Source organism: Chinchilla lanigera, unplaced genomic scaffold (genome assembly GCF_000276665.1).
Source record: "Chinchilla lanigera isolate Chin_1 unplaced genomic scaffold, ChiLan1.0 scaffold00004, whole genome shotgun sequence".
Classification (NCBI taxonomy): domain Eukaryota; kingdom Metazoa; phylum Chordata; class Mammalia; order Rodentia; family Chinchillidae; genus Chinchilla; species Chinchilla lanigera.
The window spans coordinates 4,617,444-4,641,922 of NW_004955405.1; the positions used below are offsets into that span (position 1 = coordinate 4,617,444).

At 40.1% G+C, this 24,479-nt stretch overlaps 1 long non-coding RNA gene across 2 annotated transcripts in view; it reads right to left on the bottom strand.

The window, feature by feature from the left end:
- Positions 1-5,336: 5,336 nt before the first annotated feature.
- LOC102011396 overlaps positions 5,337-24,479 on the bottom strand; it is a 37,895-nt gene continuing 18,752 nt past the window's right edge. For both annotated transcript variants that reach the window (XR_001235204.1, XR_001235203.1), the window contains 3 exons: positions 18,804-18,916; positions 6,815-6,980; positions 5,337-5,364 (listed from right to left, as the gene is read on the bottom strand). This is a non-coding gene — a long non-coding RNA (uncharacterized LOC102011396). The remainder of the gene's footprint in view (positions 5,365-6,814; positions 6,981-18,803; positions 18,917-24,479) is intronic.

Consider the following 24,479-nt stretch of genomic DNA (forward strand, 5'->3'; position numbering starts at 1 on the left):
ATAAGCAAAAAAGTCACACTGGTTCCTTTGCATTTGGCCCAGTAGCCAAGTTTAAAAGGACAAGCAGGCTGTACTGCATAGACGGTGAAATGCTTGAATGTCACAGCTGCATTGTTCGGACCTATCTGTATGCACAGTAACTATCATGTGTTCCAAAAGAAGAGAGTACATTTCATGAAGGGAAATGAGAATAAAAGACTGTGTCCTGTTTTACCATTCCCAGGAGACTCAAAAAAAAAAAACCATCTTTTAACAATTTAAATGTTGTTGACTTGACTGACCTGTGTACTGTGTCAGTCTCAAAACCAAGGGAAACTACAAAATGTTTACATATTTCTCACCTGAGAGCACAACGGGGAAGCCAACTGGAGTTAGTCTTCATTTTCAGCAGGAGTAAGTTCCTCCTGAGAGTAAGTTCCAGCACACCTCTGGGAGCTACAGTCACTCACTGATTCTTTTGCCTCATGTGATCTCAGATACAGGCTTCTTATGAAAGGCTGGTGAAATATTTATTTCCTCTAAAAAAAAAAAACGTGCTGAATAAAACATTCTTTTTGCTACCTGAAAAGGTAATTTTTTCTTGTTCTTTGTTCCTTTGTTTTTCTTTTTTAAAGAATATTTCCCAATGAAATTTCCCAATGTGTGTTGGTTACTTTTCTCTCATTGCTGAGACAAAACACCCAGCGCCCAAAATTAAGGAGGAAAAGGTTTATTTAGCTTACAGTTTGTGGAGGTTTCAGTCCATACTTGGCTGGCTCCGAGGCAGAAGGTAGCAAAGCAACAAGAGCAAGGCGGGAATGGCAGTAAGCAGCCTCTTTCCCTCCCTTACAAATAAACAGGCTACCCCCACCCGGGGGGGCGGGTGTAGCACTCACATAATCTCCATGCCTTCTTCTTCCACGAGGTGCAGGATGTATACAAAGTAAGCACCCTGGCTTCCTGCTGAGTCACTTAGCCAAACCTCTAGACTCCTTCCTCAGTTGACACAGTGTATCAACCATAACACAATGAAATTGTTTAGCTGAAATTATTTATAAATTGATCATCACATCACGATGAATAATTTATTTTTTTTTCTCCATAGAGAATCTTTGGATGAGGTCAAGAAGGTATTGGAACTCTGGTGAAAGTAACAAGGACAAGTTTTAAATAAGAGTTGAAGTTGCCACAGGAGAAAAGAGAAGAAAAGCACCCACACTCAGGAGAAATCCTGCGCTCGCTTAGAGCACAAGCTCAGCGCCGCCTACAATCTTTGACACCTACAGGAAGAGTGCTGAAGTGTTCTCTTTCTTTATAAAGCTCTTTGTTCCAAGTATTAAGTCTATTTCTCTTCTGGTTGCTTTGCTTTCGTTTTAAAGAGTGAACAATGGCACTTCAGTTAGTTCAGTGGAATGGAGATGGAAGAAAACCCTGGCCTTAAATTGCCACCTCCTCTCTTAATACAATTAATATGTTTCAATGATATTTTCCCCTTGTGGCAAGTCACTTCATTTTTAGAATTTTTTCTCATATTTAACACTTATGAAATGTAAAGAACTAAATGGTTGAAGAGATTTAAACATTTCACCTGAGTTTTATTTAAATAATAAGCACAGGCCAAGTGTACTGGTCAGCTTCTCCACTGCAGGAACAAAATATCCAATACCCACTATTTAAAGATTTAATTCAGCTCACAGTTTTGGGGGACCCAAACCACAGTCAGCTTGCGCCAAAGCAGGAACATCTTGGTGGAAGAGTGAGGATGGAGCAACTTGCTCCCTTCATGGTGGCCAGGAAGCAAAGCACTGGGAAAGAAGACCAGAGGGAAGTGGTCAGGGACCACCTAGAGACCCCAAGGTCACACCTGCATGACCTACCCCGACACACCAGACGGGTAACTTACTAATCCCCTAGATCAGTGATGGCGAACCTTTCAGAGCTTCCAATGGTAGCAAACAGCCGACTACGGCACACATGCTGTAGGTTCACCTCCACTGCCCTAGTACTCCCAAGCCAACCAAGTGCACAATTAAGCTTACCATCACATGGAGGCATACAGATTTCTGAGCCAAAACTCCTACATTTATACTTACGTTGCCTTGAGCACATTAAATCCTGGCTTCCTAGTCATACAGTGGAGATGCAAATACCTGCTTCATAGTTTTCCTCAGAAGACTAATTCTGAGCTCACAAATGCCTGGCAAATAGCAACTGCTAACTGGCACCAGTTAGTGATGTTTTCATTATGATGACATTACAGTGGCTGTGCTGACCTCCATCAGTCATGGTGATGGGTCCGCGCACTCCACTTGAACCATGCTTTCAAGACTCTTTCCCTTTATTGTGTCCTCATTTTCCCCTAAATGCTATTAGAGAGTCTCTCATACCTACAAGGGTTACAGATTTGCATGCCTGACTCCTCTCACTCAGATAATAAGCTCATTCAAGGCAAAGATGATGTCTGACTCAGCTCTGACCCGAAGAACTATACTCCTTGTCAATGCATATTAGGCTCAAACAGATGCTAAGCCCTGCTGCAAGCATCCAGCCTGTGCAGCCTCACTCTTCTGTGAGCATCGTGTCAGTCTACTTCTGTGAAGTATGGATTACTACTGCAGGACCTTCATTTCTCAGATGAGAAAACTGAAGCACTGAAAAACTGACAGCTTGACAAAGGTCACATAGTAAGGGCTGCGACTGATGACTTGAAGCCAGGCTTTCTTTCCAGGCTTTCTTGTTCTATTGCCTCTCAGGAATACGCACTACATACAATCACTTGGACATGTTCCTATCCTTCTCAGCAAAAAGGAAAACCAAGCATACATGCTATAACCCAAAAAACCCAAGTGAACTCACCAAGGAATATACTTCTACCTCAGTTATGACCCAAGTTAGGAGTCAAATTAGCTATTCTTAGTCTAGGGGTTCTCAAACTATAACATGTGCCAGGATTACAAAGAGCCCTTGTTAAAAGACAAGTCTCCACAGAGTGTTTTATTCAGTGTGTCTGGGGAATTTACATTTCTAGTAAATTCCAAGATGACACTAATAATGCTGGTCTGAAGTCTGCTGAGAAACACTCTTCTACTCCGAAATTCAACTATTCTTTGTGCCTTCATGATTTCTTGATCATTTCCTAAGATCACGTGGCATTCAGTTGTTCTGTGCCTGCGCCTGCAGCCCAGTGCCGTGGAAACCTGACTGTGATTTTCACTCACAAACTGAAGAGATGGCACTCCGGCAGAATCCCCAGCACGCAACAGAGTCAATGAGTGTCCAGCACTGGTCACAGAACAATTCAGGCACTAAGGAGACAAGTTCCTAGATATCATGAAGAGTTAGGTTTGACGGGGAACTATGAGTTTGTGGGTTTAAATTCCTGCATTTTGTTTGAGAAAACAAATGAAATTGCTACATGGCCATTAGGAGTTATGTACTACATAGAGGAGCATTATTCTGAATAAAATACAATGTGTCACTAGTGGTAGAACAATATTTTTGAGCTGTAAAAGATTTGTCTTCCCTCCCTTACTTTGTCTTTCTCTTTTCCTCTATCCAAGCAGTCAGGTCTGCTCTCAATTTGCTGCCCAGAAGAAAGAAGGCATCATAATGGAAAGAAAATGGTTAATCTTATTGCTTTAGTTTCCTAATGCTCAGTCCCTGGAGTTAATTCAAAGGGGAAATCACATGAAGTTAGAGAGGGCTCTGTGATGCCTTCAGCATAGAAGGGTGAAACCTCAAGGGAAGGTTATGAAAGCAGAGACCTGGGAGTTATGAAAGGAGCAATGAGCGCTGTGTCCTTCGATAAAACTTTCTGGAGCCAGCGAGGACATGCTGTACCCTGCACTGAACAAGATCTGCCAGGGGAAGCCTCTGAAACGTTCACACTCTTATGCTGCAGAGAAGCACCAAGAAGATCTGCACACAGTGAAGCATAGTGGAAAGTGAGAGGACCTGACAGGAGCCTCATATGAGAAGTGGGGGACTAGCGACCTGTGGAGGTGAATGAGACATGGCTTTACACCGCAAACGAGGCATTCATCAAAGCTCCCCATTCCAATGTCTTGGAAAATTGATTCCAACTTAAACACAGCTCCCACAAGACAGCAGGAGGCCATACTGACTGAGGATTATCCACAGAAAGGCTTGCCTAATTGAATTTGTGGAAAGAGAACTATGTTCAGTAACAATTCAGAGGACAGCCTTAAACCTACATACTTGGCATCATAGTTTGGACCTAAGATTCCCCTAAAGGCCAGCTGATGGACTCTTGGGAAATGATTGCATTGTAAAGCTGCTGGCCTCACCAATGTACTGACCCAATGGTGAATTCATGGTTGCATGGATTATGAGGAAGTGTGCCTAGCTGCAGGGAGTAAGTCGTGGGAGGGCGGCCTTGGGGACTATGTCTTGTCCCTGGACTCCTCCTCTCTGACTCTTTCTTCCCAGGTATTTGTCCCAGCAGTGGAAAATTGGCCAGCACACTTAGTAATGAGTCCTGTATAATATTTACCATCTCAGAGGAAAAACAAAGCTCTTATGAGCTCTAGGAAATAACAGTAGGAATCAACATATGAAAAATAGCTTAAGATTCTTAATGGATCCCCAGTAGATGGACTACATTATCTACATCAGATGGAATTTCTTTCTGCATGTCAAAAAAAGAGTTTTTCACTTTATGCAGTGTTTTTGTTAGAAAATTTCGGAGACTTACCTATAATTTAGAGTGGTGGTTTGAATAGTTTCTTTCTGATATCATTTCTCTGTTTCCATTTTTTTTTTACATTTCTTTGCAAGAACTGGGATGTGGGAAAAAAGAAGGGAAAGAAGGAGAAATTTTGTATGTATGTATATACAGGATAGTTAACATAGTTGTTCTACTGTCTTCTATTTCTTTGCTGAAAGAAACTGTTAATGAGGAGCTGGGGATTTAGCTCAGCAGCACAGCACCTGCCTGGCAAGCACAAGGTTGTGAGTTTGATTCCCGGTACCAGAAAAAAAAAAAAAACTGTTGAGTCCTTGATTGATCAATATTGCATGTCTCTGTTTTCGTGAGAAACCACTTTGAAGATATCAATATGTAATACAACAAGCACTGTTAATTTCCTACCACTTTGTTTGTAACTCTGTATTGTCTGTACTGTTCTTTTGCTATTTTGTAAAAGGTTGTCTGTCTGTTAATGTTTTCCTCCTTTTATTTTTAAAATTAAAAAAAAAAAACTCCATGGTATAATAAAAGATTTACAACTCCTGCAGCCACTGGGGCCCTCCCTTCCTCCTCCTCCTCCTCCTCCTCCTCCTCCTCTTCCTCTTCCTCCTCCTCTCTTCTTCTTCCTTCCTTTCCATCAGGGGAGAGGGCTCCATCTGGCTTCAGTTTTCTGTATTCTGAAAAACAAATAAGTAAGAGTTACATATCCCAAAATTGGGTTTAAAATCATTTCAAGTGCTTAATATTTTTCTTTGTATCCCATTCCCAGCTCCTCCTCACCCAACAGTTTTATTACTGGAAACTGTGAACCAAATTCTTTCTTAGACCACTTAGACAGTATAATATAGCCCATTTAACCTTCCAAAGTTTAAAGCTATGAAATAGAGCTTAATGACAGGGACCGAGGAATATTCATTTGTTAAAACTGCCCTTAGCATGTATCTTTCCCTTGTGTGGCATAAATAATATTTTCTCTGTAGGTTTTCAGCTAGTCACTCTGCTCCTTGCTGACCCAAAGCCTGAGAACACAGCTACCACAGGGGCTCTCTGACATGCGGGGGGACATCTTGGGAACATTGATGAAACTGATAAGAGGCCATTTTATAGGACCTTAAAAGCGACTCAAGAAACTAACGAGGTCCATTAGACTTTCTGTCATGCATATGATGGGAAAAAATATACCACCATAAGATCCACTCGATTGTCCCACAGTGACAGCAGTGGCCATTGTGTGCCGGAGCCCGGACCGTGGCTCCACCGCGCTGTCTCTGCTCCACTGGCTGGGGGCAGTTTCAGGTCCGGCTGGGTAACAGAAGGGGCTTTGTGATAGGCTATCAGTGACAAACAAGAACAACAACGCACAGCCCCGTGGGTTGACAAGGAGGAGAAACTCAACAAAAGGAGACTGACCCGCTGCAGTTTCCTGTTTCAGTCTGACATTTACTTCCTCACACAAAGCTCAGCGTGGCGGGTTAGTGTCCAAATCACATCTGAACCTTGTACGGAGTGACGGGAATCAAGCTGAGATATTTTAAGCGGATTTCTTTTCTTTGCACACTACTTTGAACTGCTTTTAAACCTACAGACATTTGGCAGAACTGCCTACATTAAAACAGCTGAGAAAAAGCCACACACAAAGACTGTTCTATTTTTATAGATCTGTGTGTGTAGGTAAGTTAGCTGTGTGGGGTTGGCCCAGTCGCTGCTATGTATACAACTGAGAGTCTAATAAGTAAGTTCTCCCCTTTTTCATTAAAACAGGCTTCCTTTTCTCATCAAGAGCTATCTAAACTCTCAATTCAATAAGTAATTGACGGGGCTGGGGATTTAGCTCAGCAGCACAGCACTCGCCTGGCAAGCACAAGGTCGTAAATTTGATTCCGGTACCAGAAAAAAAAGAATAAGTAATTGATTACAGCTTCAAACCTGTATTACACTGCATCTTAGTGGAAAAGACAGATGCAAAGATGAGCAACACATGGTGTGGTGACAGAGACACGTGGCCCAGTGATTTACAAGGCAAAACATGTTATTAGCCAAGCCATATCTCCTAGCAAGTTTTTTGTCTTTCCTTTTGTTTTTTGGGGCAGGGTCTCACTATGTAGTCCAGGCTGGCCTCAAACTCACAGCAATCCTCCTGCCTCAGCCTCCTGAGTGCTAGGATTGCAGATGTGCACCACAAGGCCTGGCAGCAAGGCATTCCTTGGCTCGCTGATTCCATCTTCATATCTCTGCATTTCAAGACACATGATGTACTCTCTTCTTACATGCTCACAATCAGAAGTCAGTTTACCTGCCAGAGGGACGTTAAGGAAAAGAGTTAAAATGCATCAGGGAAACAGTACAGGTATTTTTTCCATCAAAGTTAACAGACCCTAATAGATTATAGAGCTGTTCCTCAGCTTTAATGTCAAAACAAGACTTGGATCTGGTGTGACAACAAAAACCAGACAGCCTTTTGTCTCCTCAATAATTTCTCCCATCTGCTATTTGGCCCTGCATTCCATTTCTGTATTTCCTCAAAGAAGAATATAGAAAATACCCAGCATGTGCTCGGCACAATCTTGGTGCCAGGCCCTGTGCTAACAGAGACAGCAGAGACAGCTGACTCCTTACCCAGCTCTCCCACCCTGCAAGACAGAATCCACAGCTACTGTGTTTGTCTCCAATGCTCCTTATGAGGTCCACAGCTGCTCTTAAGACCAGCATCACATACTGTGGGGAAGGGATCAAGGGCGTGGGGGCTGCCTAGGATCCTACCAATGTTTTCTACCTTTATCACTGACACATGTGTACACATGTTCTCATAAAAAGAAGTCTACTGCTTTATGAATCCACTACTTACTGCAGATTTCATCTTTAAAAAATAATGTGCAACAACAAAAAGGAACCACCAAGCAGAGCAAGCAATTAAACAGAGGGAAAAAGAGGCTCCAACAGCAGGAAAATAACATGACAAAGATAAGCCAGTACATATCTGTCATAACTATCAGTGTAAATGGTCTCAATGCATCAACCAAAAGAAGCAAACTTGCAGAGTAGATTAGGAAACAAAACCCAACTATAGGCTGTATACAAGAAACACATTTAACTCAAAAAGAAATTCAAAGACTGAAAATTAAAGGATGGAAAACAATACTCCATGCAACAGGAATCCAGAAAAAAGCGGGGGTAGCTATTCTGTTTCAATCAAAAGAGATAAAGAAGGTCACTACATACTTGTGAAAGGGAAGCTTCAAAAGGAAGAGATAACAATCGTAAACACCTATGCACCAAATATAGGAGCACCCACCTATATAAGACAAATTCTAACAGATATGAAAAATGAAATAAGTAGCAACACAATCATAACAGGGGACTTTAACACAATATTGTCACAAAGAGATAGATCAACTAGACAAAATATTGGGAAAGAAATAACAGAACTTAACCAAATGTGTGAACATACAGACTTAGTAGACCTTTACAGAGTGTTCCACCCAACAGGATCAGAATACACATTCTTCTCAGCTGCACATGGGACATTCTCTAAAATAGACCATATACTAGTACATAGAACATGTTTACATAAATGCAAAGGAATTGAAATTATCCCATGTATACTATCAGACCATAGTGCAATGAAATTGGAAATTAATGACAAAAGAAAACACAAAAACTCCATAAACAGTTGGAAATTAAATAACATTCTCCTGAACAACCAACGAGTCACAGATGAAATCAAAGTAGAGATTAAACACTATTTACAAACAAACAAAAATGGAGATACAACCTACAGGAATCTGTGGGATGAAATGAAAGCAGTCCTCAGAGGGAAATTTATAGCAATGAACTCTCACTGCAGGAAAACAGAACAAGCACAAATAAACAATCTCATGCTGCACCTCAAGTTCCTCAAAAAAGAAGAGCAAGTCAAATGCAGAGCCCAAAGAAGGCAAGAAATTATAAAGCTCAGAGCAGAAATTAAAGCAATGGAGACTAAAAACACAATACAAAGAATTAATGAATCAAAGAGTTGGTTCTTTGAAAGAATAAATAACATAGATAAACCCCTAGCCAACCTTATCAATAAAAGGAAAGAAAAACCTGAAATAAATGCAATAAGGAATGAAAGGGGTGAAATCACTAGAGATCCTGAAGAAATTCAGAAGATCATCAATACCTACTTTGAAAATCTTTACTCTCATAGGATGGAAAACACAGAGGAAATGGACAGATTTCTAATACATATGAATTACCAAAGCTGAATGAAGAAGATATAAAAGTCCTGAATAACTCAATATCAGCCAGAAATTGAGAATGTAATTAAAAACTTGCCAAGGAAGAAAAGCCCGGGTCCTGATGGATTCACAGCTGAGTTCTACAAGCAATTTAGGGAAGATTTAACAACAATTCTCAAACTCTTTAATGAAATTGAAAGGGAAGGAATTCTCCCCAACTCATTCCTGGAGGCAAGTATTATTCTGATAACAAAACCAGAGAAAGACCCAACCAAGAAAGAGAACTACAGACCAATCTCCCTAATGAATATAGATGCAAAAATTCTCAGTAAAATACTAGCAAACAGAATACAACAAGTCATCAAGAAGGTTATACACCATGACCAAGTGGGAGTCATACCAGGAATGCAGGGATGGTTCAATATATACAAATCAATCAATGTAATACACCATGTCAATAGAGCCAAGGACAAAAATCACATGATCATCTCCATCGATGCAGAAAAAGCCTTCAATAAAGTCCAACACTCAATCATGTTGAAAACCCTACAAAATACAGGAATACATGGCCTTTACCTAAAGCTGATCAAAGCCATCTATGATAAACCAATAGCTAACATCATACTAAATCGTCAAAAATTGAAAGCTTTCACTTTAAAATCAGGAACAAGACAAGGATGTCCACTGTCACCACTCCTGTTCAATATAGTTCTGGAAATATTGGCTAGAGCAATTAGACAAGAGAGAAAAATAAAAGGAATAAGGATAGGAAAGGAAGAAGTGAAATTGTCATTATTTGCAGACGATATGATACTCTACATAGAAGACCCCAAAAACTCCAATAGGTTCATGGATTTCATAGTCAAATTCAGTAGTGTAGCTCCATACAAAGTTAACACTCAAAAGTCAATAGCATTCCTGTACACAAGTAACAAACAGACTGAGAGAGAAATTAGGGAAACCACACCTTTCACAATAGCATCTGAAAAGATGAAATACTTAGGAATCAATCTAACAAAAGAAGTAAAAGACCTATACAGTGAAAATTATAGTACTCTGAAAAAAGAGATCAAAGAGACTATCAAAAAATGGAAAGATATTCCTTGTTCATGGATAGGAAGAACGAACACTGTGAAAATGGCCATACTCCCAAAATTGTTGACAAATTTAATGCAATCCCAATTAAAATACCACTAGTATACCTCACAGATCTAGAGAAAACACTCCTAAAGTTCATCTGGAACCAGAAGAGATCTAGAATAGCAAAAGCAATCTTGGAAAACAAAGGAAAGGCAGGAGGCATCACAATTCCTGACTTAAAATTATATTACAAAGTTACTGTGATAAAATCAGCATGATACTGGCACAAAAACAGACCTGAAGATCAGTGGAACAGATTAGAAGATACAGATACAACTACAAACACCCTCAGTCACCTTATCTTCAACAAAGGGGTCAAACATGTTCAGTGGAAGGAAGATAGCCTCTTTAATAAATGGTGCTGGAAAAACTGGCTTTCCACATGCTGAAGACTAAAACTAGACCCATGTCTTTCACCATGCACTAAATTAAAGTCAAAATGGATCAAAGATCTACATATTAAAACAGAAACACTAAATTTATTGGAAGAGAAAGTAGGTAAAAATCTTGAAGACATTGGGGTAGGTGGAGAGTTCATGAACAAAAACTAAACCTCACGGGAAATACTTCAAAGAATCAACAACTGGGATGTCATCCTATTAAAAAGTTTTTGCACATCTAAAGAAATCACCAATAAAGTAAAAAGAAAACCCACAAATTGGGAAAAAATTTTAGCTAACTACCCTTCAGACAAAGGACTTCTATCTAGGACATATAAAGAATTAAAAAAATCAAGCCCCCCCAAATTCAAAGACCCAATCCAAAAATGGGCATCTGAGATGAATACACACTTCTCTAATGAAGAGAAACTAATGGCGAATAAATACATGAAAAAATGTTCAACATCATTAGTCATCTGAGAAATACAAATTAAAACAACACTGAGATTCCATCTCACCCCAGAAAGAATGGCTATCAACAAGAAATCAACCAATAACAAATGCTGGAGAGGCTGTGGGGAGAAAGGAACCCTACTCCACTACTCGTTGGAGTGTAAATTGGTGAAACCACTGTGGAAATCAATTTGGAGAGTCCTCACAAAACTAGGATTGGAAGTGGCATTTAACCCAGCTATTCCTCTTTTGGGTATTTTCCCAGAAGAATTACAGACATCATACCACAGCAATATATGTGCACCCATGTTTATAGCAGCACAATTTGTTATGGCCAAATCTTGGAAACAACCCAGATGCCCATCCACTGAGGAATGGATAAAAAAGTTGTGGTATTTTTATACAATGGGGTATTACTCAGCTATTAAAAAAGATAAACTTGAGGCTTTTGTAGGTAAATGGATGCAACTAGAGACCATACTCATAAGTGAAATAAATCAGACCCACATGTGTAAACATCATATTGTTTCCTTGGTGTAGGAACCTGAAATACTAGGTAAAACTCAAAACATACAACAGATGAGAGGAAAGGGAAAGAAATTGCTCAAAGGAAGGAATGACTGGATGAGGGAAGGAAGAAAAAAGAAAGAAAGAAGGCAAAACATAAATATATATATATGAATAGCTGCGATGACTATATTGCTGCTGTCTGATGGTGTACTGATATGAACAGTTAATGCTCACAATTTTTTATGTTCTGATTGAGTTTGCATGCTTGTGTCTGGTGGTCTGAGCAACTGATTTGAAGGTAACAATATGCAATGGAATTACAACTGTGAACTCCTCCTATCGTGTCTAGTGAAACTCTGTATTATCTCTAAGGTTTTATTGAAGAATTATTTTCTTATTCTCTTTAATGGTTTGAGCAATCTTTCATTCTTACATCTGATAATCTGAGAATGTAGTTGAGGACAGTGATATACAATGTAACAACCACTGTTGATTTGTATTAATTTATCTTGAGACCCTGTATCACTTTGAATGTTTTAGCTTTGATTTGTTTATTTTCATGATACTGGTATGCTGCTACTGTTCTATTTTTTTGTTTGTTTGTTTCTCATGTATTTCTCTCTTTAAAATAAAATAAAAATAAATAAAAAATAATAATGTGCAGACTTTTAGGACAGTCACAGATCTACAGAATAACTGATCAAAGAGCCCATTGCATTCTAGACAGCAGCCCCCTGTCACTGCAGCGTACTATTAACATACTGCATCAGTCAGTCTGTTTATTACAGCCCACAAGCCGATACCCATACATTACTTATTATTCCCGGAGTCTCCCTCCGTGGGGCATGTGTAGTGGTTATGGACAAGTGCATGTTGACACACGTGTACTGCATGATGACATACGGTTGGGTCATACAGAATAGTCTCACCAGCCTATTACTCCCTGAGTCATCTGCTCATATTTCTTTGTCATATCCCCCTTACCTTCAGGCAACCACTGATCTTTTTGCTATCTCTACAACATTGCCTTTTCCACAATATCTCTTAGTCATAGCCTTTTCAGACTGGTTTCTCATTCTTCCCATTATGCATTCATTCCTCTGTAAATTCACATGGCTTGATTGCTCACATTTTGTTGATGTACATTTCTTTTTTTTTCAACAACAGATGTTAGCACCCACAAAATGTAAGGCCAGTGATGAGTACCAAGAATCAAAGATTAACCACACAAACTCCTACATTCAAAGATTCTGCTGTCTAATGTTAGGAGAAAGGTACAAAAACCAGAGGAAAGAAAAACATTGTCTAGGTATCACGACGGAAGACTGTAGAAGAAAACAGGAAGGAAACATAGGGAGAATTCCCTTCCACTGTTAACAGAGAGGAGCCAAGAATAATTCCCTACATGATTTGAAGTTAGGGAGGAAACTGTGAGGGCCAGGGCAGACCCCAGCAAGCAAAGCTGAGTGATTCAGGGGGCACTGAAGGACGTTTTCCAAAAGCAGTATCAGCCAGAAGCTGTAGGCTTGGACACGGAAGTGCTGAATGCAGATCCCGCCTGCAGTACGAAGGCTTCTCTCAGATGTCACCTGGGCAGAGCCCTACCCGGAATACCCTAGAAAAAGCACATCGGCTTCCTGTCTCATCCCTTCTCCCCTTACACGGCTTTCTTCTTCTCCAGAGCAATTATCAGTTCTAATACATAAATGCATATTGGTTTATTTATTTATTCTTATTGTCTCGCTTCTCCTGCAAGAATGTATGGCCTCACTAGCAGGAACATCAGCTTTACTCTTGTTTACCAGTAAGTGACCAGCAACATGCGTTGTGGAGTGAATGAATACACAAGCAGTTTTATCAGTGCCTGAGGTGTCCTGTAAGGGGGTAGGGGTGATGGAGAAGATATCTGAACTCTTTCAGGTAAACAGGAACCTTTTAACCCTAACTGACAGCTGCTTATTAATTTCAACAACTGCTTATAACATCTACACTGCTGTAGTTCCCCACATTCAAATATTTGTTTTACTGCTCTAAATTCTATTGGAAGACAGAAAAATCAATCTCTGGAACTTTCAAGAATGTCAGATAACTTTACTGCTCATCACATACCATCCTGTAATTTAGACAAAACATTTTCTCCTAATAATAATTCAAGACCTAATCCAATAAATACCCATTGCTACAAGCTGACGGCATGATACCAAAATTTTAAAATGCTCTATTTTAGCCCAGGCAGGGTGGCACATGGCTGTAGTCCTAGCATGTAGGGAACGGAGGTAGAAGCATCACAGGTTTGAGGTCAGGCCTGGGTTCTGTGGAGAGAGCTGTCTTGAAAATAAATAAGTAAGTAAGTAAATAAAATGATTTGAACATAAATGTAAAAAATATAAATGAAGTGTGTATCTTGCGGTTAGATGTGGAAAGGTACCAGTGAACTTCTGATGCTGTCGGAACACTCTCTGAGAACTACAATGCTTCACAGTGCACCGGCCCCAGGCGCCGCTGCAGCCCTGAGCGCTGGTGCAGGGCTGAGAACGGTGGAGAAGCCACACTTCTCTGGCAGAGTGACTGTGTCAGTTTTCAGACAGGACTGCTCAAGGATTTGCTTTGGGCAGCGACAATCTTATGAAAAGCACAGGTTTTCTTAGCTCCTCGTCCTCTCAGTTGCTAGATCTTTCTCCAGTCCGTTCCTCTCTTAGGCCTCATTCACCTATGCCCAGTGCCCGGTGCTTTGGCCACACTAGTAAACACACTATGGTGAAAACACCTGGGTGCCAGGCTCTCGCCCTGTGAAAGCACCCTTCCCTCCTCGCCCCTTCTCGCCCTCCTCTGCCTGCAGCCACTCAGCTGAGTGGGGAGCAGCAGGTCCCGCCCATCTCATCCCTGCACACATTTCACCTCTCCCCGTCTGGGCTTAGGCACGGGCATCAGAGCCCCAGGAATTCCTGTCCCTCTCCCTCTTTGCCTCTGTTACCCAGCTTAGTTAAACACAACCTGGGTTACCTCATCTACCCACGTCTTCTGCTCCTCCCACCCAAAAGTCGAGCATTCTTGGAGAGAATCAGCCATGCGGATTGATCTTTCTGTATATCGACGACCATTAATTGTAGAGATCACTCCTCCGTGCCCGGAATTCTACTGCATCCCCGTTCTCTGAGACACACTTCAGATTCTTTTCAAGCCTCCGGCCCTCTCTCTGCCATGCTCAGGAACTCACCCCATTCTTTGCTGAGAAAAGACTGGTAATCAGATGGGAATGCCCTCAACTTCCCACCACCAACTTGATCAACTTATCTGCATCTCACTCACATTCTCTGCCTTCCTCCTGTTACACTGAAAAAAAAAAATCAAACTTTTCTTGTGCCTAAAAATGCCCTCCCTTCTCCCCCTATTTTCTGGATTTTGTCTGTGCTTCCCATGTTGAAGAAATTCAAGCCTGCAATCCTGCTCTTTGGATCATTAGGCTTTCTACTGGATTATTCCAATGAGCACAAACATGCATGCTATCCATTAAAAAAAACAAGTCTTGACCTCGTGTGACTCTTGAGTTAACCTAACAACTGAACCACACTGAACACTCAACATAGAACCTAACTGCTGAATTTGAATCTGATTCCACAATCGATTCGGTTTGCAACTAGAACTGTGGAAATAATTAAGTACATGAACCACTGTATTTTCTCACTTCCTAACCCCCTCACAGAAAACTTTAGACATACAGTATTTCCTCACTTGTATTTACTTGCCTCTTTTTATCGTCTTCGGTCTTCAGCCCCCTTCACTCAAGTTGCTCTTCTTCCAACCCAGTAAGTTTATTATTGCCAAGGTCACGTGATGCCTGACGTGAAGCCAGTGGTGCCTTCTCTGTCCTCCTCTGCCTTGACCGGACAGTAATTCGTTAAACACTTTGGTCCCTTTGGTTCTGCATCACAATATTGCCCTTGTTTTCCTCCTATCAAACTGGCCCTTCTGCCCCTCTCTGCCGGCTGCGTGCTGGGCTACTTCACTGCTCTACTACCTGGACTTTCTGTGGAGACCCCGTCCATCCCTGAGACGACACGCATGCCGTCTGCTCTCTATTTTGAGTCTCTGGACCTGGCTCCCCGTGAGCTTCCAGGTTTGTTTGCTCCTTATCTCCCCTCACTGATGAAAACCATCGCCTCTGAACCAGCAGCTGAAGCAAAAGTGGTGAAGTTCTCCTCGAGTCACCCCCATGCCGCCCGCCTGCTAATCACCCACACACACTTTCTAATCAAACCCAAGTCTGGTCAGTGCTGGGGCAGAAGGTACCCTTGACCTGTCCGCCTCTCCACAGCACCACTATCACTGCTGTCCATCCACTAACATCTTTTTCAGAGTCTCCTTACTTTCTTTCTGGAGCCCCCAAATCTATGCTCCGTACAGCAGTACAAGATCCCATTTCTTGCCAGTGGCTTCTTTTTGTTCTTAGAGTCATTGACAAACATCATTTTTTTCTCCTAAATGGCCTATTACGACCTCTTCCAAGCTCTCCCTCCACTTGCAGTGGCCTCCACTACTCACTATGACCAGCACCCTGCCTGCGCTGCTTCACCTTCCTCAAGTCCGCCGGACACCTTCTCAATGCCCGTCCTGCTGCGGAGCAGCCCTCTCCACCTGGTCTTCCCCACTGACGCTCAGTTGTGTACTAGGAGATGCCTAGTACACAGCTCAGTACTAGGAGGTGCCTCCCAGAAGCACCGGAACGTGACCCTCCTCACCCCACCTCACTAAGATCTAATGACTATGTTTTCTTTTCCTCAGGTAATTTTTTATTATTATTATTTTGCTTTGTTTTGTCTTTTTGGAGACAGGGTCTCACCATGCAGTTCAGGATGACCTTGAGCTCACTCCTAAGGATCCTCCTGCCTCAGCCTCCCAAGTACTGGGATAGCAGGCGTGTACCACCACACCTGGCCTCTCAGGTAATTGATTATTATCTGAAAGTATCTTAAAACATGCATTTATTGTCGACCCCCCTTTGTCTAGAGTAAAACCTTTGTGATGTAAATGTTTTCTCATGCCAGGTGGTGTGGCTTACACCTAAAATCCCAGCCCTCAGGAGGCTGAGCCAGGAGGGATGCCATGAATTTGAGACCAGCCTGGGCTACTTTGTGAGTTCAAGGCCAGCCTGAATTACATAGCAAAACCCTATCTCAAAAAGAAAAAAAATATTGTTTCATTCACTCTTGTATTCAACTTATTTAAAGACATTCTTATCAAATAATAGGTGAATGCTGTATATGACATAACATGAAATATCAAGAGTAGATTGTGTTGCCCATTCTGCTTGAGATTAATACTTGAAATCCAATGTATGGGTTATAAATAAGTCTCTATACTTCAAGATTCATGAGTGATTTCGCTGCAATAAAAATATATACTGCTCTAAATTATTTTTACAAGTATATACACTATCATTTTACATGAGCTAAAAATAATAGTTATATCTTCAAATAATCTACAAAATAATAAAAGCTAATCATTAAGCCACAGTACTTGATAATCTTTCTGTTATCTCTGTCCCAACTATTATAATTTCTCCAGAACTGCAGCAGCTTGCAGATAGACTCTATCAAATGCCCAAGTTTCCACAGGAAATAATGGCCAAAACGCCTAAGACTCACACCAAGGCAGAACTAAAAGCAAAGAAAATGTGTCAGAGTTACTACTTCACCTTAGAGTTTTAACCTGCATGAAACTGACTTCAGAGATAATTTGAGTTTATGGTTTCTATCCCAGTATTTACCACATGTTTTATTAACAGTTTGACCAGTTTAACATTCTCCAAAAAAAAAACATTCTCTACAGTCAGTAGCCAGAATAGTGAAGTAATGTGACACTACTACTCTGAATACTCAAAATAGAAAATTAAAAAGGAACTGCTCACAGTTATTAATGGATTAGCTAAGAAATAAGTACAAATGATCTTTTATTCATTTTAAAATATTATACTCTAGAAAACAATAAAAAATAGACTAAATCAATATATGACAAAATTTTGATTTATAAATCTTACTTTGAAATGCTAGTGGGTAAAAAAAATTATTGAATAAAGACAAAGCTTATTGTTAAAATTTATATCAATTATAAAGTTTCACAACTTGAGAATGCACTAAATGTCATTGAATTGTACCCTTGAAATGATTAAAATTGCAAAATGGATATGAATTTCATGTTCATTAAAAACTATTACAGAGCATGGTGTGACACAGCTGTAATCGCAACACTCAAGAGGCTGAGGCAGGAGGACTGCTGGAAGTTCATGGCCAGCCTGAACTACATAGTGAGTTCAGGACCAGCTTGAACTACACAGCAAGACCCTGTCTTGAAAAAAATTTTAAAACAAAATTTTTTAAAAAGTAGTACTCTACTATAGAATACAAAGTAAATAGTGTAAATCATAATTTTCTAAATCATAGAAAAATGATCTCAGCTTAGACCTGAAATACTTTAACTAGCCTTCTGTTCCAAAATAATAACAAAATCAAGGTTGACTTAAAAATTGATATCCAGATATCAAGATCCCAAAAGAAACAAATCTTATCTATAAGATTTATATGAAAAAATTTTCATTGATGAAAACTATTTCAGCATAATGTGAAAAAAAAATATATGACTTACTTTAATGTCTCCATAAAAACTAAAGAATCAATTGGTGTACTTGTCTGTTTTGAAAAAATATTTACATTAAAAATATATTAATGTCCTGGTTTGTGACGAAAGAAAGTCAAACATTTTCCCCCAGCACTGAGGGTTGAACCCAGGGTTTTGTGCAAGCTTAGGAAGTGCTCTGCCACTGAAGTCCAACCAGCCCAAAGTCAAGTGTTTTTAAGATCAGAAAGGAAGAGTACAATGAAGAGATCAAACAGTGCAATACTCAAATATAATTTGTTCCTCAGACAAGGTCTCACCTGCTTGTACTCTTAAGTTTCACTCTGCTGCCAACATCTTCCCAATACAGTAATATATAATCTATTTCTAAAATGTAAGTTAGGCTGTTTTTGTATCCATACTTACTTTGCAAGTGTTTCCCTTAAAATCAGAATAAAAACCAATCTATTTGGATAAGAAGGATGGAAAGCAAGCTTCTTTGTTTTCCTTCCCTCATCTATTTGTCCTTAATCCTTCACTCATCCAAAGAAATCTCAAAAACAAGATATCTGGCCTTCTTCAAGATGGAATAACTCGCTCTACCATGTTCCACTCAGTAAATGCAATTTAAAAACACGTGTATAGAGTAACTAAAGAATCCAGAAATCAAAGTCCACTAATCCACAGAGTCAGATTTGAGTTTGTCTTTTTTTTTTTTTTTTTTTTTTTTTTTTTTTTGAGATAGGTTCTTGCTAAGTTGTTAAATTGTCCAAAGTGGGCTTGAACTTATGATCTTCATACCTCAGGCTCCAAGAGTGCTGGAAGTACAGGTTGGCAACACCATGCCCAGCGTCATTTCTTTCTCCCATTGGTGTCTCTTGTCCTGGGATTGCAGCCAGAATCCCAGAGGTGTGCTGCAGGCAACAGAAAGAGTTCTAAATGAGTCTCCCAGATTTCTAGTCCAAGGAAATCAAAGGGCATCACTCCTGGTATTTTTATCCCATTTTCTACTTTGGCTTTGTAGGAAAACACAGTTATTAACAAATTCACAGCAGAGCCTGTAGCTGAAACCCAGCATTCTAGCAAGATAACTGCTGTGGCCTGGATGTGTCCACCCCAGGCCCATCTGTTCAAGGCTGGGTCCCCAGAGCGAAGCTGTTGAGAAGCAGTGGGACACTGTGAAGGTGAGGGCTCACAGGAAGTCCTTAGGCCACAGGACATGCCCTCCATGAGGACTAGGGGGTGACAACTGGTCCTTTTGTCTTCTCCTTCCCTCCCTCCTTCCTTCCTTCCTCCCTTCTTTCCTTTCTTCTTTCTGGCTGATGCAGTGAGTGGTCCTTCTCTGCCACACACACCTACTACAACATGCTGCCTCACCACAGGCCCAAAGCCAAGGGACCAACCAACCATAGACTAGAACCTCCAAAACTTGGAGCAAAAATAATCCTTTCCTTTATAAAGGTTTGCTACCTCATCTGTTTTATTATAGTGACAGAGCAGTAACTAACACAATGACCAAATATGAGGAACCACAAGAATCAGTGCACCGAGGAGACTGAAGAGGACGGAGAATAAGAAACTAGTCCAATAGATGTGCGTGAGCTCCTGTGTTGGACCTTGAGCTGCACACGTGTGGATATGACCCTGAACAGAAGACCAAGGGCTTTGAGAAATGAAACACAACAGCAAAACATCTACCCGTGCTCATACTCTTCCTGAAAATAGGAAAGGAAGGGGCATTTCCCAGCTGATTTAGTGAACCAACAATTGCCCTGATATCAGGCCCAAACAAAGACATTATAAGAAAAGAAGACTATGTAGTAACCTCTCTGATGAAGAAATGGAAAAGTATATATAGAAAATAAATGAAATAAAAGTTGATTCTTTGACTGACTCAAAAAATTAACAAACTTTCAAATGGACTGTTAAAAAAAAGAAAAGAATATGACTTAAAATTAGAAATCAACATGGGGATATTACTACTAACTGTATAAAAGTGAAAAGATTGAAAAGAAATATTATGAGCAATTGCATGTCAGTAAGTTAGATAACCAGATTCCTTTAATAAATCCTTTAGAAACATACAAACTACCAATACTAACTCAAGAAAAAAATAGACAATATGCATAGGCCTATATCAAGAGCTTACTGGGTGTGATAGCTCATGCCTGTAACCCCAGTACTTGGGAGGCTGAAGCAGGAGGATCACTATGAGTTTGAGGCAAGTCTGGGCTACAAAGTGAGTTGAAGTCCAGCCTGAACTACATAGCAAAACTATGTCTCAAAGAGACAATAAAAGTAACAAGAGATTAAATCAGCAATTAAAATACTCCAATAAAGAAAAGCCAAGAAACAATGCTTTACTGGCAAATTCCACCAAACATAATATAAAATAACATCAGTCCTTTGTCAAAAAAGTAGTAGAGGAAGAAATACCTTCTAATTCATCAGATGAGGCTAGTACTACCCTGATACCAAAGCCAAATAAAGACATCACAAGAAAACTCCAATCACTTCTAAATATGGATCCACAAAACCTCAACCAAACACTAGCAAACCAAATCCTGCAGTTTAATAAAAGGATTATACGCCAGGCTAGGCATGGTGGTGCATGCTCATCATTCCAGCCAACACTGGGGAGGCTGAGGCAGAAGGATCTTGACCTTGAAGCTAGCCTGCATTAGATAGCAGGGCCCAGTCTCAAAAACAAAAACACTGTTAGTCATAGGGAAATGTAAATCAAAACCATAATGAAATACAACTTGAGATTCTAAGGTGAATGAAATCCAAAAGGCATAAAATATTCATTATTGCTGAATGGATGCAGAAATGTGGACCCTTCACGCTTTGCTGGTAGGAATGTAAAATGTTTTAGTCATTGTGGAAAAAAAGTTCAGTGACTGTTCAAAAAGCAAAGATAATACTCCATATGAACCAGCCATTTCATTCCCAAATATATTACCAAGAGAAATAACATATGTCCCACAAAAACTGTGCACAGCTCTTCACAGCAACGTTATTGAAGTAGAAAGGGGGGAAGTGGCCCAATTGTTCCCACCTGAGTGGAACCAAAGGTGGTATATTCATAAATAGAACAACTAGCCCAGGTACATGGAGACTTTTTGTATTATTGCTTACAATTGCATGTGAACAATCCTATCAAAATAAAAGTAAATCAATCTTATTTCTACTAAAAAATTTGTAGAACAGCCATTCCTTATAGTTTCAATGGCGAAGACATCTCAAATATAAAGAGCATGTGCAGAGCCAAGCATGGTAGCAGATTCCTGAAATTCCACACTTAGAGGGCTTAGGCAGGAGGATTATGGATTCAAAACCAGAGAGTTACATAGTGAGTTCAATGCTAGCCTGGATGCCACAGTAAGACCCTGTGTTACCCTCTCCAAAAAGGAGTGTGTACAGGGTCTATGTGCTGAAAACCATAAAATGCTGCTGGAGAAGAAAAATAGTTTAGAAGCCTAAACAAGTCAAATGGCATTATTATCCAAAGAAGAGTCAATACATACTGCATAAGATGTCCGTTAAATTGTTCTCTAAATTGACCTATACGATTAACAGAATTCCAGTAAAAATCCTATCAGGCATTTTATAAAGAATATATATAAAACCAATTCTCAAATTTCTCTGAAAAAGAAAGTAAGAAGAGTCCAAATAATTCTGACAGTAAAGAGTATAGTTGGAAGATTCATTCTACCCTATTTTAAGACTGAAGATAAAGCTATATTTATCTGAGGCAAGGCATTATTAATGAAGGGATGGACACATAAACCATTGCAAAAATAGAGTCCAGAAAGAGATTCACATAAAATATTGCCAACTGTTTCTTTCTATAAAAGTACAAAGGCAATTCAATAAAGATTGTATTTTAAGTGTTCTTGAAACTGTTGACTACCCATATGTAGAAAAATTAATTTCAATTTAAGCTTCATACCTCATACAAAAATTAACTAAAAATGGGTCATAAATCTAAACGTAAAACATAAAACTGCAAATGTTTTAGAAGAAACAGGAGAAAAATATTCCTGACCTGAGATTAGGTAATAAGCTGCAGCAGTAGGCATTACACCAAAAGTATAATTCAGTAAAGAACAAATTGAAAGACTTGATCAAAATGTAAATTCTGGGCTCTGTGAAGGACAGTATAAAGAGAATGGAAGATAAGATCCAGACTGGGGAAAACATTTGCAAATCCCCTACTCAACCCAGGACTTTATGCAGAATTTATAAAGAAATCTCAGCACACGGAGCCACGGGCAGGGAGTGCCAGTCTTCCGGCTGCCTTGCTTCCTGCCTCGTAGGCACCCAGAAGGAGGGCCCCCACACACGGGGAGCCATGGGCAGGGAGCGCTGGTGTTCCGACCGGCTCACTCCCTGCCTCGTAGGTGCCCAGAGGGAGGGCCCTTGGCACAGGGGGAGCCATGCTGCAGCGAGCACTGTTGTGCGCTGACCCTCAGGCCAGCCACTGCCACTCAATTGAGAACTACCATGACACAGAGAAACATTGACACAGTTGGCCCACCATTCACCAGCTGCAGATGCCCACGCATGGATGTGTGTGAACCATTCAAACATGGAGAAACCCCTGGGAATACGTGTCATACAACAGGCCACTCTTGCTCCTGCCATTGAGAACCAGAAAGGTCCAGATTCAGCGGGGGAGCAGCTGCTGAACAAGGACTCAGAGAACATGAGAATACAGACTAAGCCCAAGGAGTCAGAGGTCCTGTGGACTGGGGTCATGAGAGCCACTCGGAAGCTGTAAATCAGGAGGGCCTTGCACAATACCTGTAGAGACTCCCTGGAAGCCATTCTTCCCCTGACAGTACAGGCTGTGGTGGAGCTCCAGAGAAGTCTGCAGCAGGATTCCTGCTGCCTGTGTTGACAGTTGGGGAGAGGACACTAACTGGTTGTGGGGTCCCAATACGATGGGAGGCTGGAGAGAAAACACTACAAAAAATGGCTTTCGCCCCAGGCGGCTCACTTGATTTTTGACAACCCTTAGGCTGTAACTACTTGTTAGATCCTTCTTGGGTATCTCTGTCTTCCTGAGAAACCACTTTGAAGATACCACCATGTATTACAGCAGCCGTTGATATTTTCCTACTAATCTATCCATAACTCTGCAGTGTTTGTATTGTTCCTATCCTATTTCATAAATGGATGCATGTCTATCATTATGTGTTTCCTATAACAACCACTGAGGAAAGTTAATGATTATTCAATAGGTCATTCATGTATAGCTCTATTTATTTTCTTAAGAAGCCACTTTGAAGATACCAAAGTATAGTAAAACAACTATTGATAATCTCCTACCTCTTTTGTCTGTAACTCACTATTATTTGTCTATTTGTTTTCCTGAGAAACTATCTTGTAGATAACAATATGTAAAACAATAACCATTGATAATTTCCTACCATTTTGTCTGTAATTTGGTAAGCCCCCCCATTATTATGTTATCCTTCTTTTACTCTTTAAAATAAAAAAAAATAAAAAAAGAAATCTCAAAACTCAGAAACATAACCTCACTCAAAAGTGGGCTTAAAAATTAACCACAATCATACCAAAGCAGATGTGTGATGGCCAATAAGTATATGAATAATATTCAACATCACTAACCATTAAGAATATGCACGTTAAATCCACAAAGAGATACCGTTAAGTACACTCGTAAAGGCTGGGAGAAACAAGCACAGCCCATACCCAGGGTTCCCAAAGATGTTGACCTGCTGAAACACTCGCACATGGCTGGTGGCAAGACAAGAGGCCTAGTGAGTAGAAAATAGGTGGCAGTTTCTTTAACAACCAAGTATATGATTGCCATGTGGCCCAGGAACTGTGCTCCTGAGTGTTTATTCCAGAGAAATAGAAGTATGTCTGTCCCAAAAGTAGTACACAAATGTTCCTAGTAGAAACTTTTAGTTATGCACATGGTTTATGCTGGGTTTCTGGTTCTAACCATGCAGCTGTATGTTCACATATCCAACTTGAACTTGAGATACTCATGGGACATCCAGGAGATACATAGTGGAATATATTCCATTCTATATATTCCACTACATATATTCCATTATATATATGCCACTATATATCTCCTGGATGTCCCATGAGTATCTATATATCTATATCTATATATCTATATCTCTATATCTATATCTATATATGTGACTTGCTGATTTGTCAGATGTTGAATGAGAATGAGCACAGTTTTTTATCAAGATTTTTGCTTGACCTAGCATGTGGCAGTGCCAGAATTAAGAAAACACACATAAAGAGACTTTAAGGGAAAGATGGTGAAATAAATTTGGAACATAACTGTCTTCAATTGTTACCTCCAAACATACTCTATTTTTCTTTGCCAGTACTTGAACCACCTATGTCTTAATTTATTTGTACATAATCTGGTAGAGACTCTGAACTCAAAGTCATTTCTTCTTGTAATTTTATGTACCCAAAAGC